The sequence below is a fragment of the Hipposideros armiger genome, unplaced genomic scaffold (genome assembly GCF_001890085.2).
Source record: "Hipposideros armiger isolate ML-2016 unplaced genomic scaffold, ASM189008v1 scaffold_1228, whole genome shotgun sequence".
Taxonomy (NCBI): Eukaryota; Metazoa; Chordata; class Mammalia; order Chiroptera; family Hipposideridae; genus Hipposideros; species Hipposideros armiger.
The window spans coordinates 33,066-53,203 of record NW_017732578.1 but is presented as its reverse complement, the minus strand read 5'-3'; positions in this window follow the sequence as shown (position 1 = coordinate 53,203).

Sequence of the window (20,138 nt, the reverse complement as noted above, 5' to 3'; positions counted from 1 at the left end):
AACGACACACCCAAGTCTTTAAAGATATGTCTTTCGCTTGCATTTTGTCTAAAAGAACTGAATTTTCAGAACTGGGACTTATTTTCTAATTGCAGGCAGGACTCTGATTGAAACAAGCATCCATCCCGGAAGAGCTGGTGTGCATTTATTTGAAGGCCTCTCTAAATGCCATGAATCAGGCAGTATATCTTTCTTGTTAATCTCTATTGGTTCCCTCCCAAAGGCAATTGACCCTGGGGAAAGGTAAAACTGAAAGAATCTCAGTACTACTAAGCTAGCATATAACGGGCTTTGAAAGTGCACTGCTGGGGAGAAGAATGCCGAAATATCACAGGGAGCAGTAGCTTGAGGAGAAAAGAAGATAGTTTGAAGTCAGTGGAAAGTAATTTTGCCAAGTGCAGAGTTATCTAGTTAACCTATTGTTCAACATAATGAAAAAGCTGGGCTATTCTGGAGTGTGTTACAGTACGTAGTTTGTCAATTACCCAATCAGGGGGCATTGCTCATTCAGCCAAGATGGAGGGCATTACCCATACTATTTTATTACTATTAAGCCTCAACTTGGCATATTTTTATATAGACTATAGGGTGTTTAATAGCCATGCAAAACTAGGACTTTCTTCATCCTTTCTGGCCTAAGTCCATTGTCAGTAGGCTACATTAGCTTTCGTCCCTGCAATTAGGGTGTTACACTATGCAGTATTTTGACTTATAAGTTGATGGAAAAGTAAGGGGTGTAAGAATTGTGATGGCCCCTCAATTTTAAACAAAGGTAGAAACAAGTGAGTAAGGTATAAGAAAAACAGCATAGGAGGCCAGAATAGTTGCCTACCAAAAATCTAGAAGGCACCTCACAGTCTGTGCGGGAAAAAAAAAAAATCTTCATGTACAGTTTTCTGTATACACCCTAAAATCTCCTTCACCCCCAAGGCATCCTTGCATTTAATAGAATTGAGAGTGGATTTGAAAAGCCTTTTAGGGAAAGCCGTGTTAAGCCATGCTAGCATCAAAGCAACTTAAAAATCATCATTATTTTAAAATGTAATTTAAAACTTTATTTTTAATATAGGAAGTTCTTATTAAGGTTGGTCAACCATCTCATTTACAAATATCATTCCACAGCATACTTAATGTACAACTGGCGTTAATTATTGGGAGTCCTACAAACTGCTATCAATTTAGAAATGCATATATTCTGAATTCTTCTCTTTTGGAGAAGAGAGTACACATTTCCATAATAAAGCATTTCTTCCTGTGTGCTTGTGGTAGGCTGTTCAGTGGTGTCAAATATTTTTTGACTCTGATAAAAATGTACTGAGGGTCAAGATCATTTCTTAATAGTTCACACTTCTATTTAATAACCTGTTTCAATGTTAAAAGATCCCCTCCCCCACCATCCTATTACAGGTCCGGGGAGTATTATGCACTGCCATCCCGTCTCTGGATGCACATCAGCCATGTCCATGTTATTCCATATTCGGTCCATTCCAGAGAAAGGCTAAAGGAGACAGAGGGTACAGATCTTGTTAGGTGCAGCCTCTGACACTATCACTATCAATTGTCTTTTGCTGAGGCTGATCATCACCTCAATTATCTAGTGTCCAGCCTACCTGATAGGTTTTTGCAAACTATAACTCTTCTGTCGATGAGCATGGAATAATGACAGCCAGGGGTAAATGGACAGAATACAAAAGAGATAAACCCAGAAGTAAAATACATAAGTCTATCTCTGCGTGTAGACATACAATATGCTTTCAGTAGGTACCAAGCGATTCAACATAATACATAACCAGTGGCTCCTTTGCAGGCTTATTGAGATTATGCTAATAATGCTAAGTAAATGAGATAGAGCTGTTGGCTTAAATATTTTTCTCGTTTTATCATTTCAATGAAAAAAGACTAAATAGTTAAAAACTATTGTGATGTGCCAAATAAACATAAATATATAGAATTTTTCCTCAAATCATTGCATTTGTAACTCATAGTAAAAATAATTTTAAACTTAAATAGGGATCCTTTATTTAAGGGGAGATATATTTTTCTAAATGATTCCAATTGAAATTCAACTTCAAATTGAAATCATGAATCAAGGAGAAAAGGGAAATACACTGTTAAAGTATGCCCAGGCATCACAGCAGTACATATTTTTAGCCATACACAGTTTCACACAACAGGAGAAAATAGATTTTAGTACAATATTAATTGAAGTTTTGCCAGTGTGTGGTTCAGGAGGTTAATTTGAAAAGAATACATTACCAATATATTTATAGTATTTAAATAAATTAAAATTACACTTCACACATCAATAACGCAGCTGTTAAATAATATTTTTATTCTATGTAAATCTCGTCCATTCATCTCAGTTGTATAATAAATGACCGTAATTACGAAGCTTCATTGGGAGGAAGGTCATTGGTAATCCTGTAATTCCTCATTGGTGTAAAGAGAGAAAACAGAACTGTTTTTGATGAATGTATTCAACCTTTTGCATACTTTGGTACTTTGGACCATGCATTAAAATGCAGTCAGAAATTAAGTTCTTCACTTCCACGGCATTTTTAATCTGCTGTGTTGAGGGTTTTTTTCTTTTCTTTCTTTTTTTTTTTTAACTAAAGCCTTCTTGGAGAGTTTCCTTGGCTATTTCTTTTTTCAATTTGGTCACAGATGTGTGTGGCCAAACACACACACACACACACACACACACACACACACACACACACACATTTATACCAAAGAGAATGCCTGCTATTTTCGGGCTGTCCTATGTCCCATAAATCCAGCTAGGAAATATTTTCTGTAGGAATAAATTCCTTACTTTTCAATGCTTCATTTTACTTCTAAGGGGAAACATGATCTTCACATCCCCCTCAAACTGTGGCGTTCTAAACGTGAGCTAGAGTTCTCAACCTCCTTTCTAGATGAGCTGTTCCCTTGGCAGGTCTCTATTGTCAGGTCACCAGGGAAGGCATTTAGTACATTTTTTTTCCCCTTGAAGAATCTTTAGCTATAACCTGGAAGATCTTTACTTTGAACCTGGTTCCCATTCTCCTTTAATGCTAGGATGAACCCTGTTTTTCCCGGAGGGACTGAAAATACATAGACGTGAATGTGAATGTTAAAAGTAATGGACCAGTGACAAATAAATTACAGAGAAGGTAACAAATTAAGACATTAACAAAGATAGCTACGGTTTAAATTATCTATATCCCCTGCTTCCTTCGAACCCTAGAGACCGGTGTATTTTCTGTCCTTTCTAAGAGCAGACAAGGCGTGGACTTTGCATATGGAAATAAGAACAAATGACTGTTAATTCCTAGTGAGAAAAGTATCAAGATGAGCAGGATTCCCTGTGTGTGCCATAAGGGCTTGTAATTGAAAGGTCTTCGGGAAAAAGGGTTCCAAGCGGAGGGAATTCTTTTTAATGAAGCTTGGATTTAGTCCCATTATTCTAATAAAGTGTAATCAATTGGTGCCGACAATCTTAAGGTCTAGTTCAGCCTCTGATTAGATCTTGGTTGTTTTTAAGGCGACAGGCATGAAGAAGGGAAACAAGAGTTAATAAGCTTTTGGGTCAGTGATCCACACTTCCTGAAGCAACTTGGGAGTTTTGAAGGAGGGCAATTTGGAAGCTGTCTTAGCATAAATCTAAAACAAGGCTCTGGCTGTCCAGGGGGACCTGGGCCCTCAGTATTCCCTAAGACATGCTTCCAGCCGATTCTACTCTTAATCCAATTTACTCAGCCGAATAAGTCCCACTGCTTCAGCTTGCCAACAAATTAAAATCCAGCTTCATAAAAACACCTTGAATTTGGAAGGTATTGGCTTGCCCACTAGACTTGAAACTTCATTTATTCTGGCTAACTTCTCAATTATCTTCCCAGCAGTGGAGATGTGTAAAAGTGCAAAAATCAATAGGGTTCTATTCCCATTCTATTGGAAAGGGAAAAATTAATGAGATAGGACACTCTCTTAATCAGAAATAAATGTTTTAATTCAGATAATGACATAGTTTTCCCTCGCTGAAGGATGACAAATGCTGGGCTGTGCCCCCAGCAGAAGCAGTTTCAATTTTATTGTAAATATAAAAGGTATTGATCGGTGAGATGTACAAACCCCATTGCTTACAAAAGCCATTCAGGGGGACTGGGAAAACTATTAAGCACTGGGTCAGAAATCAATAAACAACACTGAAATGTAGCAGAGGTCGCCCTAGGCTTTGTGGCATCTTTGAAAGCCAAGTGGCAGGAATAGTGACAGAAATGTCTCTTGTGGAGCAATGTTGGGGATGAAGAGGGTCAGATGTTTAATCTCTTCTGTGGTTTGACAGGTCCTGGGAACAGAACTAATGCAGTCTTTCATGGCTGTCTTTGATTTAAATACATGCTGATTCATCCCCTTGCTGACAACTGTATTTAGTGGCTTTGGAGCGCAGACATACATTGTCAGGGAAGAGGTCAGGGTATAGTTTGGCGGCAGGGTGGGTTGTGTTTATGCAAATAGCCACACCTTGATTCACCCTCTCTCTTCTCAGGAAACAAACAAACACACAGCAAAGCTTCTTTTAAACACACCGATAGATGGGAGTACAGTCAACCATACCGAATCTCATATTAGAACAATTACAGGGCAGATGATACAGCACGAAGCATTTTTTTTTGAAACAGCTGACTAAATGTAATATTTCTTCTTTGGGTTTTTTAATTTGAATACTTGCTTTAAATTCAAATGTAGTTTAGGCTTCCTTTTCTGAAGTCCTTTATCATGGGTTATTGTATTCAACAGTCTTCAGAACACCCTCTTTTTGTACATTTTATTTGGGGGCATAGAGATTATAATTTATCCTTATCTCCCTTCCAATTCACCTCTCCCCTGCTTTCCCTTCCCCCCAGGTACGTTTGAAGCCAGAAGATTAACCCAGATTACAGACCATCCTTACATTTTGAATGGAATTGGATTGAATCTTTAAATAACATCACCATAGTCGTGGAACTAAAACACACATTTTATTGCTGAAAATGCTAGCCAGGAAATACCCAGAGTGGAGAAAAACTACAGAAGGAGAAAAACTATGCAAGTAGGTGGAATCCAATTTTTCTAATAAGACATTGATTTGAGAGGTTTAAAGCTGAGTATTAAAACTTTTTAACAGCATCATTTCAGAAGCAGAGACAAAAACCTTCCCTCCCCAAAAACGCCAGAGCTGCGCCTCATGTTGCTGGAGGCTGCTCCCTTCGTGACACAAGTATGATTATGAGATTGGCGAGGGTCAGGCTGCCCATCAGTAGGTGAAGCGTTCAGCTGCTGAGGATTTGAGTTTCATCTCACCTCAGATATTATGTCAGTTTCATGTCATTTTCATCCACGAGAATGATTTGAGAGCGCTCCTTGTCCCTTGTTATTGCGGTCACTTGACCTCAGATGTAACTTCTGTCGAATACCATCATTTTAACAAAGTCTAGGAGTTGCACATCCCTAGCTGAAACTGACCTTTCCAGCCTGCCGCTCCCCAATTGGTTCTGACGGCGGATCTGACTGCCCCCTCCATTCCCAACAAATGAATGTTAAGGCCTCGATGAATTGGTTCACATTGGAAGTTACAGTTTTTCATTGCCATGAGCATTTTTAAAATCGGATCCCCCTCCCCTTTTTGTATGTGGCCTGTACCACTGGTATTTTTCTTTTTGCATTTGGATGCTCAAACATAGAAAACTACTTTCTGCTGAAAAACAATATCTTGGCCTCCAAATGGCAATTCTACATTTGTCACCTAAAGCAGAGATGCACACCTTGAATTCTTGCCTGGGATACATGTTCCCTAGCTCCTCACAACTCCTTGCCTCCTTGTACCTTGTTTCATGTCCTTTAAGCATTTTTAACTTATCCTTAAATTTACCAGGAGAAGTAAAGTAATTGGGTCATCATGATTTTTAAAAGCTCTCAAACTAAAATGCATGTCCTTATTTCTGGGCTGCTAATGAACTCATGGACTCATAGGAAAACGGTGTTTCATTCCTACATTCTATTTGGTAGAAGAATCTGCTGGCCTGAGAGAGTTTAAGGAATTTATCCCAGTTTACACAGCAAGTAGGAACAACAGAAAGGGACCCAGAACTTTGCTTTCCAAGTTACTTCCCCTTTGCTGACTGCTGTAGCCACATCCAACACCGGTTCCATCTGTGTCCAAAGCTTAAGGGCCCTCTCCCTCTCACCACACTGGGTTAACATATTAAAAGTACCTGGCACAGTGTGGGGCATCTAGAATAGGGGTTGGCGAACTTTGTCTATAAAGGGCCAGGCAGTTAAATATTTCAGGTATTGTGGGCTACATGGGGTCCTTGTCATGTACTCTTCTCTGCGTGTGTGTGTGTGTGTGTGTGTGTCTGTGTGTATGTGTGTGCATGAGTGTGAGCACGTGGTCTATGTGCACAACCCTTTAAATATGTCAAACCCGCTCTTAGCTTCCAGGCTGTACAAAAACAGGCTGTGGGTGGATTTGGTTTGTGGGCCAGAGTTTTATGACTGATTCCTGGAACTAGGTGATGCCTAATATATGTTAGTTGGTTTTAAGATAAATGCAGGTGGTAAGTGTCCATGTTAGAATCAAACAAGATGGTATTAGTGAAAGTGCTTCCTACACCGTAGTGCTTGATAAATGTTAGCAGTTACCACCTCCTGGGAGCTTAGCCCAATTGTAGAATGAAAGCATGGGCCAATGAACCACTGGTCCCGTATTTGAAATACACACTCACCTGGACGACAGTGTTACCTAAATCATAGTTTCTCATTTTCTTAATGAGCCACATGGGATTACTGATATTAGACCATTTTGACATATAAAAATAGAAAATTTTAGGGTTTAACCTAATGTCATGTCTTCCCGGCCCACCCAAACAGGTTTATATGTGAATGTCAGGTTAAGAATCTCTGCTTTGAGTGAGGAAATATTATTGATTGTTTTTGCATCCCAAGAAATGGCATGGAGAAGCCAAGTACCTTTCTCTAGGTCATGGGGTCAGCTGAGACTGGGACCTGAGGGCCTTGTCACTTGCTCATCTTCCACACCACAAGGTAGACTAGAGTCCAGAAGTTCCCGGGGCCACTCCTGCATCTTCCCACCCCCACCCCGTGTGACTTCCCAGCTCCAGCATCAATGTCTAGCTGTTGGTAGGTATCTATAGTGAGCTTGAATGCTGGGTTGTGGAGGCAGGAGTCTGGGGAAGGACTGGAATGGTGACATGTAGGAAATCAGGGCAGATTCTGAGCATGGGGTCTTTGCACATAGCAGGCCTACTGTCATTTTCATGATTTGACTTCCTGATCTCCATGACTTGGAGGAGGCCCCAGTCTGGTCCCAACAGCTGACTGAGCCTGTTCTTACCCTTTTAATCAGATTGTTTCAATGGACCACCTCATGTGATTGGCGTCATTTCATAGTCCAAATCCCTAAGGTTTTAGGGGTCATTCCTCTAAGACTTTGGAAAGATTTTCTAGACTCTACCATTTGGCAGAACTTGAAAATCCTTTAAAGAGTCATCATTCAATTAATGTTTTTTAAGATATCTACTAGGTGCTAGGCACTCTTCCATCCAAATAAGTATCACACAAATTCTTCAACACAAGCGAGCTTTAACACAAATGACAAAATACAAAAATTCGTCCTGGGGATGCCATCCTAGTGGAAGGACCCAGAGAGTGAACAAATAAACAGGACAAACATAGTGGATTAAGTGATGATTAATTCTCTAGAGATAAATTAAGCATGAAAAGGGGGCAAAAAGTGAGTTAGAAGAGGCTGCTGTAATCAAGCGACCCTTGAGCAAAACTCTAAAGGAGAAAGGAAGGGGAGCCATGCAGGGATGTGCAAGGGAATAGCACAGTGGTTGGTGGGCCAGTGCCCAGGGTGTGTGTGTGGGGGGGGCGGAGGGTGGCAAGCAGGCTGGTGTGTCAGGAGCACAGTGAGTAAGGGAAATACTGAAGGGGTCTCAGAGGTTAGGTCTTACCAGTGATTTTCTCAGCCTCCTCTGTGATGTCAGAGTGTGTGTGCATCATAATCTGTACCACACAATTTGGTACTCTGTTTATAGCTTCTTGCACCTCTCCCTTGTGGTTTCGTGGGTCTTGTGGTCCCCTCAGTGATGCTGTGAGCAGTTTGAGGGCAGAGGCACCATCTTAGGTCTTTTGTACAGTGAAGGAAAACACTGATGTGGCTTTCCATAAACACTGCCAATTGATTTGATAAAGAAATTTTGTGTGTGTTGGGGAAAGGTAGTTGAGACATAATCCTCTCTGGAACCAAGAAAATATGAGTGCATTAACTTTCAAATTACCTTTCACTTCCTCAGGAGTCATTGTGTTCCTCGTGTCTGACCCATATTGCTGTATGGAGAACCTCACCTGAGGTGGTGTTCACTCATTTGGGGAGGCATTGTGATAGAGCACCGGCTTTGGATTCAGAAACCTGGGTTTGAATCCCAGCTCCATAGCCATCTAGTTGTTCTATCTTGGAAAAATTACTTAACTTCCTTCAGCCTCTGTTTCCTCCTCTGTACAATGGGCATTTACCTCTTATGGACGTTGTGAGAATTAAAAAGATGATGTATATAAGGCAGTGCCTAGTGCATTGTAGGTATTTAACAAATCGCAGGATTGCTATTGGAACAATAAAAAACAGAAACCATATACTCTGGCTTCTCTTCAAATCATATAAAAACAGAAGCCATACAAAATTTTAAAACTTAATTGGGATATTATTTTTGTTCCTTGACACTTTATTTTCTTAAGAAGAAAAATCAAGAGTTAGTGTTAGCCATCTAGAAATTTCTTTAAGTGGATTTCTGGAAGCCAGCTGGGAGGGGTCGGGTGAAGTATTTGAAGCAGAGGATTGGCCTAGGTAAGGCACAGTTGAAAAAAACTGGGTGGACTTGGACCACCACTCACAGATTATTAAGGTCAGGGGCAAGTCTGGAGGAGTGGGCAATGGCTGCGTGATGAAGGGCCTGAGGTCCCTGCTGAAAAGACGGGATCCTACCCAGCAGGCAATGGGAGATACTGAAGGAGTGTGGTAGTTACCTGCATTTATGACTTTCCCACCAACTTCTCTTTCTTGTTTTTATAGCATGCAGTAATAAACCATTTAACGTCATCAAACTTTTATGGTAGGCCTGGGAACACACATATGATATTGACTGTTATTAAAATGGGGAGGATTTGGACAAAAGCTACAACATAATTTGGGTATTCCTTTTCTGATATATAGTTATATTTTAAATTTTATGGCATCATAAAATAGAAGGCTAGAGATGAAAAGGTATTTAGGTAGTACTTGCTCTCCAATACCATTAGTTTCTAATGAGGACACTGAGGCCCAAGAATTTCACCTTGCCCAAGGTGAATTCACAGCCCAAGGACACAACAGAAAGCTGTGTCATCGCTCTTTCTTATGCACCTGTTTTGTTCCAGACCTTGTGCTGGGTGCTGCATCCACCTTGTCCTTCACACTTTGCAATAATCTGCATGAAAGGGATCCTATCACCCACTACATAGATAGGTAAACCGAGGTGCAGATACTACAAGAGGACACAGCTACTTCAGTGGTGGTTCTAATTCACTTTTGTCTGGATCCATAGTCTGAGCTCTTATTACTCTCCCATATGGCAACAGGGCTGGGAGTAGGACCTGGAGCCAGCGTTCCTCCCTCCCAGCCCCACGTGGCACCTGTCACGGCTCTCGAAAATCACTTCCTGATTTAAGCCAGGTGAGCACTGAATTGGATCCATCGTGTTGATCCACAAGGAGCTGGTTTTATCGTCTTCACCTTTGGTGAGATGTTGATGCTCCAAGTGGCTACTAAGGAACGGTCCTGTGCAGAATGCATTGTTTGTGTAGAAATTTTACTGGCATGTTCTTTGTTTCATCACAGAGTGCTCTCCTTATGAGGAACCCTGGGAGAAATTCCTGCCTGGTCTCCGGTCGGAAATAATCGGGCTTTTCCTTAGTATTTGACCTGTGAGCTTGCTGTGTGGTGCAGCGATTCTCAACCTTCCTAATGCCGTGACCCCTTAATACAGTTCCTCATGTTGTGGTGACCCCCAACCATAAAATGATTTTCGTTGCTACTCTATAACTGTAATTTTGCTACTGTTATGAATCGTAATGTAAATATATTTTTGTTTTCCGATGGTCGTAAGCGACCCCTGTGAAAGGGTCGTTCGACCCCCAAAGGGGTCATGACCCACAGGTTGAGAACCGCTGGTCTGGTGGAGGCCATAAATTGTATGACTGATGGGGTTTCCCTTTCTGCACCGGTTGTTAGAATACACAGATGCAAATGTGAACACACCTATAGTGAGTGCTATACAGGGCTTCATGGTATGTATTGCTGTGTTACAGGCTCGGCTTTAGGTTCCACATCCTATTTCTTTTTTTCTCATCAACTTATATTTTATTTTTCCCTGACTTAATTTATATTATCTTATAAGAAACCTTGAATTGTTTTCAGAATAAGGCGAGGTATCAATAACTAAATAAATAGAAAATTTACTTTCATGTTCAATATCCAAACCTTCGCATAAAACCCAGTAGTAGACTCAACTTGCATAATATTCCTCTCAGCCCTGGCATTAGGAGGAAGAAGCTTAGAAGTTATAAATACCTTACACAGAGCAATCACCCTGGGAACACTGCATAGCCCAGGTGGGGACATCCAGGAGATGGAACGGTTCCCCACTGTCCCGTCCAAATGAACTAGGATGCTGTATCCATCCTACCTAATTAAAGAGTGCTTGAAAGCAGGGCCTTTTTCTTGATTTACAAACCTTCCTCATCATCATTTATAGTGCACTGATATGTGAAGGCAGGAAGGAGAGACACTTAAGGGAAGATGGGTATTTCCTTATATGACATTGGTGGGGGCAAGTGTCACCTTCAGACAAGCACCTCCACTCAGATGGCTTGCTAAGAGTTCGGCAGCCACGGATGGAACACGCTGTGCTTATTGACAAGGCACTGAGCTATTATCCTTATTGATACAGGAATTCAAGGACGGGACACAGCACCACATCTTCAACACTTGTTAGAAGACAGTTCTGCTGGTGGTTTCCATGCACATGAGACTAGGAAAATGCAATTTCAGTCACACATTCATATATGTGTGCCTCCATCCATTCATTCATTCCTTGACAAACATCTACTAATTGAGCATTTTGCTGGACTCTGGAAATACAAGAATGAGCAAAAATCAACATGGCCCCTGTCCTCATGCAAGCTGTTTTGGGTAGATACAGGGGATGTGGCTATCTGAAAGAAAACAAATTCTAGAAACATAAAAGAGTAAAATACCATCTTGGTTTTTAAAAAAGGAAAGGGTAAAAATTTTGAAATCCAGTTTCCCTGTCTTCCTTGGCTTGAAGATTATTTTTTAGAAGAGAGAGAGAGAGAGAGAGAGAGAGAGAGAGAGAGAGAGAGAGAGAGAGAGAGAGAGAGTTTCTCTATAGGGCAGACAAACCACAATAACATCTTAGAAGTGAGAAAGAAACTGACTTTTTCCACAGATGTTTAATGCTTCTTAGCTGAGTCGGATAAAACAGAAGAGGGTCAGCCTTTTAGCTTTTAATATCATTTCCAGATAATTGAGGTGTCTTTCTCTCACCAATTTGGTAATTGGTCTCAGTCACCCTTGGCAACAGACCTCCAGAATTCATTGACTTTCTAGATGTCACACTGGTCCATCCCATTCTATCCATCCTCCTTGAGGAAGCCAGTCCCTAAGATCAACCATCACAACTATTAATAATATCATGATTCCTCAAAGCTTGAACTTTTTGATCCCCCTCTGCACCCTACATCAGCATGTGTGCCATTTATGGGCAAAGCCATACTCAGAGATACTGTGCATCTCTGCTCTTCTTCAAGTGGGCTCCTATTTTTAATGACAACCTCCTTATCTGTTGGAGTGAGTTGAATGGTGCCCCCCCCAAAAGATATGCACCTCGATTGTGTGAATGCAAGCATATTTAGGAAAAGAGTCTTTGCAGGTGCAATTAATTTAAGGATCGTGAAATGAGATCATCCTAGATGATCTAGGTGCACCCTAAATCCAACGACAAGTGTCCTTAATAAGAGAAAGATAGAGACAGATTTGGGACACACAGAGGGGAAGGCCATGTGAAGACAGAGGTAGAGATTGGAGTGATGCAGCCACAAGCCAAGAAATGGCTGGGCCACCAAAAGGTTCAAGAGTCAGGGGAAGGTTAACCCCTAGAGCCTTTGGAAGGAGCACAACTGTCAATACTTTGATTTCAGACTTCTGGTCTCCAGAACTGTGAGAATGCATTTCTGCTGTTTAAAGCCACCAGGTTTGTAGTCATTTATTAAGGCAGCCCCAGGAAATGAGCACGCCTGTCGTTTCCCCCACTCCTAAACCTCACTTAAACCAGGACTTTCCAACCTCTTTCTTCACCTAGATCATTCCGACGACTCTGCACCCATCCCCATGCCAGCCCCCGTCCTGCAGCCTAGACACCTAATCTGGCCCACACTCCACCTCATTCATGCTTCCGTCAGGTGTCAACCCCAAACCCAGGTCACCTCTCCTCCTTGTCTTCCTCTGTTCTTGCTGTCCTGCTAGAGAAACAAAGAACTATGAAGATTTGGTCCCAAAAGTTCATAGTGTCAAAGTTCAACTTGTTGCTCAGGATTAACACTATCCCTCCTTCATCTACTCCAGTCAGAAGCTCCCTGATTAAATCTTATATGAGAAGGCTGAGCAAACCTGCTGCAGGTTCTAGCAAATTCCCATACCCCACATCAAAACGTCTCTCGTGCTTAGCTTCATTCTCAGAGATTTCTCTCGGTTGAAAAGAACCATTCACTTGACCCTGATGGCCCATTTATCCACCATTTTGTATCTCTCCTTCCTTTCATGTAGAATTTCTCAGGTGAGCAATTTATGCAAACTACCTTTGTTTTTATCTTTATCTGCAGCTTCAAAAACTCTACAACCTGGTTTTTTCTTTACTGATAGCTCTCTCTGATTTGTTGCTGAAGAAAATTTACCTTCTGTTATCCTAATTTTTAAAAAAACTTTTCAGATAATGCTAGTTTTTTGTTTGTTTGTTTTCTACTCTCTCTCAACAACTTCTGAGATACACATTGCTCTATCTGAACTGCGTTTCTTCTCTCCAACTTCTCTGACTACTCCCTTTCCTTTGTTGCATTTAATAAAAATACACACACACACACACACACACACACACACAGAGTAGTAGCTTGGTGTCTGACACAAAATAATTTTGAATAAATAACAATATTATTACTACTCTTATGATTATATTTGCTATTGTAATATTTTGCTTAGTGAGAAATTTCTCTTAGAAATTAGTGCTAGAAATAGCTTCATTTTTCTTGAAGCGCTGCTGCTCCTTACAGTCATACAAACTATATCAAAATTTCTCTGCCTGCCAGGAAGCTCAAAATCAAACTTGAAGTTTAATCATAGCAACTATGGAGACACTATGTTTTTTTTAAAATGTGTTTGATTTCTCCTTTTTCTATTCTTATTTCCTACTTCCATCTCTAGCTTTCTAGTTCACTGTTATTATAAATTGTCTCAAGTCACTTCTTTTTTTTTTTTTAAAGATTTTTTAATTGGGGGAATTGGAACAGCGCTGGGGAATTGGGGGAAGGGGAACAGACAAGTTTCTGTCGTCTTGTTCTTCAATCTAGTTGTGGAGGATGTTGCCTCACTGGCCCAAGTTGGCACCATCATTGCGCTCTTCCCAGGCGAGGCAGATCAGTCGCCGGCTTCTGGACGGCCGCTCACTGCGACTGCTGGCCGCTCACGCTGGCTGCTGGCTACACACGGTAGCCCATGGCAACCCACTGCCACAGGGAGTGCAGCCTACGCCGTCGCCGGCGACTCATGGCAGCCCAGCTCCAGGTTGAGCTGTTGTTCAGCATCTTAGCTGTGGAGGGCAGTGTCACTGGCCTTCATATGTGGGATCCGAACCGGGACCCTCTGGCATCCCAAGCGAGTTCTTAACCATCGCGCCACTCTGCCGGCCCTCAAGTCACTTCTTTTTAAATCATAGCTTTTCACCCATTTCTTGGTCATGGTCCCCTTGATTGAACCTTTCTCTAGAAAAATCTGTATAGAAATCCTATGTCCCCCACCCCCCCACACACACTATTTCACATCCAGTTTTAGGGCATTCATGGACTTCCTGAAGCCCACCCAGAATAAGAACCCCTGATGTAGACTGTGACTAGATAAACTAAAAGGGAGACAGGAGGAGGTAGGGCTGGAGCTGGGGCGATTATGAGGAAATATCACAGAATCTTAGCATCGGAAGTGGCCTGTGAGGTCATCTAAAGTGACTTCCCCCAGCACTTCCTGCTCCAATTCACCTCCTGCTAAGTAGGTAACAGGCCTCTGCTCAGCCCCTCACACCTGTGGCACCTCCTCACGCATTGAACAGCCCATTGCAGAGGAAGCTCTCACTGGTGGAATGTTTCTCCTTCTACTGTAATCGGCCACCTTGCCACTGGCTTAGTCACATGTCTGTGGGCACCTCTTCAGCTATTAGAAGGCCAATGGGGTCTTTGCTTCTCTATGCTGAAAGAGCCACAGTTCCTTCAGGCCTTTTCTACCTGACAGTTTCATGGCTTCCGACTAATTCGGTTTAGTGCACACCTTCTGTGGAATCTGCCCAGCCTGACACCTGCTTTTCAAGGTTGCCCTCCCAGCCATGGAAGGCACACTCAGGAGCCATATTTACCCAGCTTGGCTCCATCCCCCTGGCCTATAGCTGATGGAACCGGGTGAAACCTTGCATGAAGAGGCCAATCACATATTCTCTCCACACCACCAGATACTTGGAATTAGATTCGGGGCCACTAGTTAGTTTCTGCTAGTCTTATGAACTGGGGATATGTAACCCTGGTGGCTGGCGGGGGCAGCTATCTGCTTAGAGGAGGGAGAAAAGAATAAAGTAGTAGGGAGGGAAAGGCAAAGAGGAAAGTGCAGGTGGCCTCGGAGAGGGACAGACAAGGAGGGTATGCTGGTTCTGGACAACTCTCCAGTTCCTGGTTCCATCCTTTTCTCAATTTTGGCTGCCCTCTTGGATTCCATGAAATATCCCTATGACCTTGTAATAAATACCCCTTTTTGGTTTAAATCAGTTGGAGTGACTCTGTTAAATGCAAAGTAAGTCTCCTCCTGGCCCTCTCTCGCCTCCCTTTCCCTCTCCTGTGCTCTGCTCTCCTCTCCGAAATTCTTGTGTTCTCATGACCTTCATTACACTATGCCTTGAGACCGTCCTCATTTGCCTAGCTGCAGATCAAATTTCCCCAGCTGATTTAATCCTGAAGCTCTGCTTCTCTTTTGAATATGGAATCGTGGCATCTCGTCCCAACCTCACACTCTATAACGCAAAAAAACTGCCTTCTCTTCCTTTCCTTTGAAACTGCCCTTGCTGGCCTGTCACTCGGGCCTGACATGTGTCATGGTCTCTGCCTTCTTATTCCCCTTAGAGAATTTCAAGATTCCTAAATTTTGTAATCCTCTCTCCTGTCACATCCTCAAGATCTGTCTTTTTTTCTCTTAATCTCAGTCACTAAATTGTCACGTTTGTATTTGATTGCTGGAATGTTATCCTTACTAGTCCTTCAGCTGCCAGATTTCTCTACTTTCTGTCACTTTAAAATGCTTCCAAAAAATGATACTTCTAAAAAGACGTTGCCCAGTCTGCTAAGTCCAGTGATGACTTACATTCCATGAATATTCACCCAGCTATTGCCCCTTTAAGCTTCTCAGGAGTGTTTGTGCTCTGATGACACTTATGATTAGAAAGGGTGGAATAATCACTATGAATTCCCCTGGTCAACCATCTTTAATTCCTCCCAATTTCCCTCAGGATAAAGTTCTAGCTCCTTAGCCTGATAGTCAATGTTTTGTTTTGTTTTATATATTCTCATCTCTAACATCTCCTCTAAGGGGCCCTCTACTCAAGCCAGATTGTCTACTCATTATTTTCCAAATTCATCTTAGGCATTTCCACCTCTGGGTTCCACATTCATTCATTCATGCAACATGCATTGGTGGTTGTACCAAGCACTGGAGATATAACAGTGAACAGGACGCATGTAGCTTGGGGTTGAACATGCTAGTCTGGAATGTTTTTTCTCTCTGGTCCCATTCTTTTTGTACTAACTTCTACCTATCTTTCAAGGTCTGACTAAAATCCACCCCTTCCCCAATTACATCTGTCTGAAATGACCTCTCTGCTTTAAACTCCTGTTTATGTTTTTATTTGTACTGTGAAGATACTTATCACTTAACATAAGTATCTTTTGTTATCTGGATTTGAATCCGCACAACGGGACTCCTTGAGAAGCAACATCTTCTGCTGCTTCATTCATCCTCTGGGGCCTTGCACAGAGTATTAGCTCAATAAATGCATTGAATTTATTGCTGCAGCTTAGGCTTAAATTTCCGTGTCTCTCACTTTGGACTCCTCCCAGCCCCTCCCGTTTCCAGCTGACTTGGTAGCAGGATAAACACTTGTGGAAGTGAAATGAATGGCATTATTTCCTTGGAATTGAGGAGGAAAATTAGAAGGGGAATCTTCGAAAATATTTTAAACCCTTCTCACGTTGCACCTTGCTGCCCTCTCTTTAGGATGTGAATGGAAAAATTGTCATATCTCAAAGCCAACAAAAGAAGGCGTATTTTGGGGGCTCAGATGAAGAAATCTACAAAATTAGGAAATAATGTTTGTGCCATTTATGGAGGCCCTGGACAGACTCGGTTCACCTCCAAGTGATTTACCTGTGGCCCTCGATGATTATTTACTTGGCTATTCAGTTCAAGACAATCACAGGAATGTACGGCCCATAAATTAGAATAGCTATGAAACACAGGCTGCTTTTATGTAGAAACATAACTTTTGCAGGTTTTTCTTTTTCTTTTTTTTTACAAAGGGAAAATGCATTTAATATACAGTCTCAGAGTGATCACTCTGTTCTTCCTGCCTCCTTTTTAATATTGGAGTTCATCTCAGATCTTTTGTATGTCCTAGGTCTTTGCCCTTGTGTCTGACTACGGGCCCAGGAGACAAATGTGCCCCCAAGATCTCCTTGACTGAGCCCCTCAGGCGAGCATTAAGACTTCTCTGAGCACCCCAGCCCACTCCCAAGCTTTCTGTTTGGTGGGGGGTGATTCATAGCAGGTGAACATGGGAAGGGGGGGGGTCAACTATATGGAACAGGGACAAGAACCTGGACCTTGAAGCTCAGCCTAGCAGCTCTGAACCCAGGCTCCCTCCCACACCAGCATTGGCCCACAGTAGGTAACGTCATCATTTACGTCATCTGTAAAATGGGGCTAACAGTACATCCTGTTTGAGTTATGGTGAGGATCAGAGATCATGAACAGTGGCACAAGGCCTGACATTCCATAAACAATTGTAAAGCTATCAAGATGATAGCTTTTGAGTAGTCTGCATTTAGGAGGGAGTGAAGAAGCCTAAAATTGAGCAAGGACAATAAATCAGATGAAGGGGTGGGTTCAGGTGAGACATTGACAGCTAGTAAGGGGAGAGGAATGTTGGGAGTCTGGCCAAGTCAGGAACACAGTCAAGCACAGTAGCCAATGGGTTGCCTTCAGGTAACTTTGAAGAGGGTCCAAGTGTTCATCTGAGAGCTGGGCTGGTACTGATTAATGAAGAAGCAAGACTTTTAAGGCTGGGAAATGTGACCTGGTGGCTAGAGGCGGGCATCTAGATCCCACTGCTTCCAGTTCTAATGGGGAGAGCTCAGCAGAGCACTGACTCTGGAGCCACACTGCCAGGGTTTGACTCCTGGCCCTGCCCTTACTAGCTGTGCAACCTTGAGCCAGTCACTCAACCTCTCTGTATTTTATTTCCTTCCTCTGGAAAATGGAGGTAATAATAGTGTGTACCTCACTCATAAAGTTGTTATGAGAATTGAATAAAATTAAGATGGGTAGAGCTCTTAGAGTCGTTTCTAACAGAAAGTAGGCAGGAAAAGAAAAGAGTTGGCTATTTTTAACATGATGCTTTTCTTTCAACAAATATGTATTCAACAAATTCATTCAACAAATGGTTATGGGCAAGCCACTGTGCTAGGAAATGGCAAAGCAGCTATGACGTGGTTTGCACAGTCCCTGCCCTCATGAAACCAAAAGTCCAGACCCCAAGTATCCCTTATTGCTCTTTGCCAATAGCTCAGCCCAAATCAAGCTTTGGTGTTTGTTGTCTGGGCTATAATATGGACTGCAGGCCTTTTCTCTCTATTTCTTAACATATCTGCTCCTCCACACAGCAGGTAATTGAGAGTTGTTGGGACGTTCTATAAAAAGCTGACAGAATTGAGGGCACTCAATCAATGCTGAATAATAACAAGAGAAATGTATAATGTATAAACAGATTATGTTGGGGTCTTAACGTTTCTTCAGCTCATTAATATATATGGGCGCACACTTCCTCTGCTTTGCTCCCTGATGAAGACTGTCCTCCATTTGGCAAGGAGTGGGCAGGCTTCACAATCCCGCCTGAGGCCTGAGGAGGCCCTGGACGCCAGCTCAGGAGGCAAGCAGGTTTCTTCATGATTGTCAGCGGTTTCCTTTGACAGGAAGGGCTGCCCTCTCCTGACCTCTTACCATCTATCAGGCCTGGTGCTAAGCACTTCCTGTGTTATTTTGCTTGATCCTTAAAACAACCCTGGGAAGTAGGTTCTATTGACCTCCCTTTGTGTCTGAAGGAACGAAGTCAGAGGGACGCATAACAATTTGCTCAAGTTCACCCAGTACAGCTGGGATTCTAATTCAGCCACAGGCCCACGCTACCACGCCCCCTTTTCAGAAATCTCTTCTACTGCCAATATACTTGTTCCTATAGAAAATTCAAGTCCACCATCTTCTGCATAAAAACAAAGCTGTTTATTTTTAGGAAACCTCAAAGCCTTTAGTGCAGAATACCTTGTTCCATACACAGGAATCCTTATCACACTTTGCAATTCTCTTGTGTATTTACTTGTTGATTCCCAGCGACTTTAAGCTCTGTCAACTGTTGTGCCTCAGCACAATGCTAGGCACAAAATAGATGTTCAATAAATATTTGTTGAATGAGTGAATAAACGATAATCACTAATTTTTTTTTTTAAGATTTTATTGGGGAATTGAGGGAGAGGAATAGCACTGGGGAATCAGGGAAGGGGAACAGAAAAGTTGTTGTTGTTTCGTTCTTCAGTCTAGTTGTGGAGGACATCGCTTCACTGGCCCATGTTGATATTATCATTGCGCTCTTCCCAGGTGAGGCAGTCGCTCGCCGGCCATTGGATGGCAGCTCACGAAAGCGCACACCAGCTACCGGCCAGCCCCATTGCAGTCTACACCGTCACTGGCGACTCACAGCAGCCCAGTTCCAGGTCGAGCTATTGTTTACCATCTTAGCTGTAGAGGGCTCAGCGTCACTGGCCCTCATGTGGGATTCGAACCAGGGCCCTGCTGCTCAGAACTGGTGTCTCAAGCCAACTCTTAACCAACATGCCACTCGGCTGGCCCGATAATCACTAAATTTGTATTCCCCTTATAGGACCTATGGCAGAAACACACAAAATAGGTTCTCAATTCTTATTTGTTCAATGTATACATGGAATTATGAGTCATCTAAACTTGGTAGCCCCAATTTTATCATTCTTGCTGATTCACTTAAAAAATGAGTAAATGAACCACACGGACAACGGACAACTAACCATTCAGGCTCTCTTTTTAAAATGAGAAGGAAAAATGAAAGAATGAAAAAAGGAAAGAAAGAAGAAAATGAATGAATGGATAAACGAATGAAAAAATGAATATAAATGCCTCTGTGGTCATTCTCTAGAACTTTCCTTCAAGTGATCTCCATCTTCAACAGACTTGCTCCCAGCCTGCTAGGCAATGTTTCTGCAGGTTACACTCAGTGAAATCTGGTCTAACCTCGTTTTTCACATGACTGACTGATGCTGGTTTGTGTTAAAAACAAATAGCCTTTGAAGATGCCAATTGGTGAAGCTGGCATTTTAAAAATAATTCTGGTCAGGAGTTTGTCTGAAGTTATTTTGGCCTGAGTACATAAAGGTCG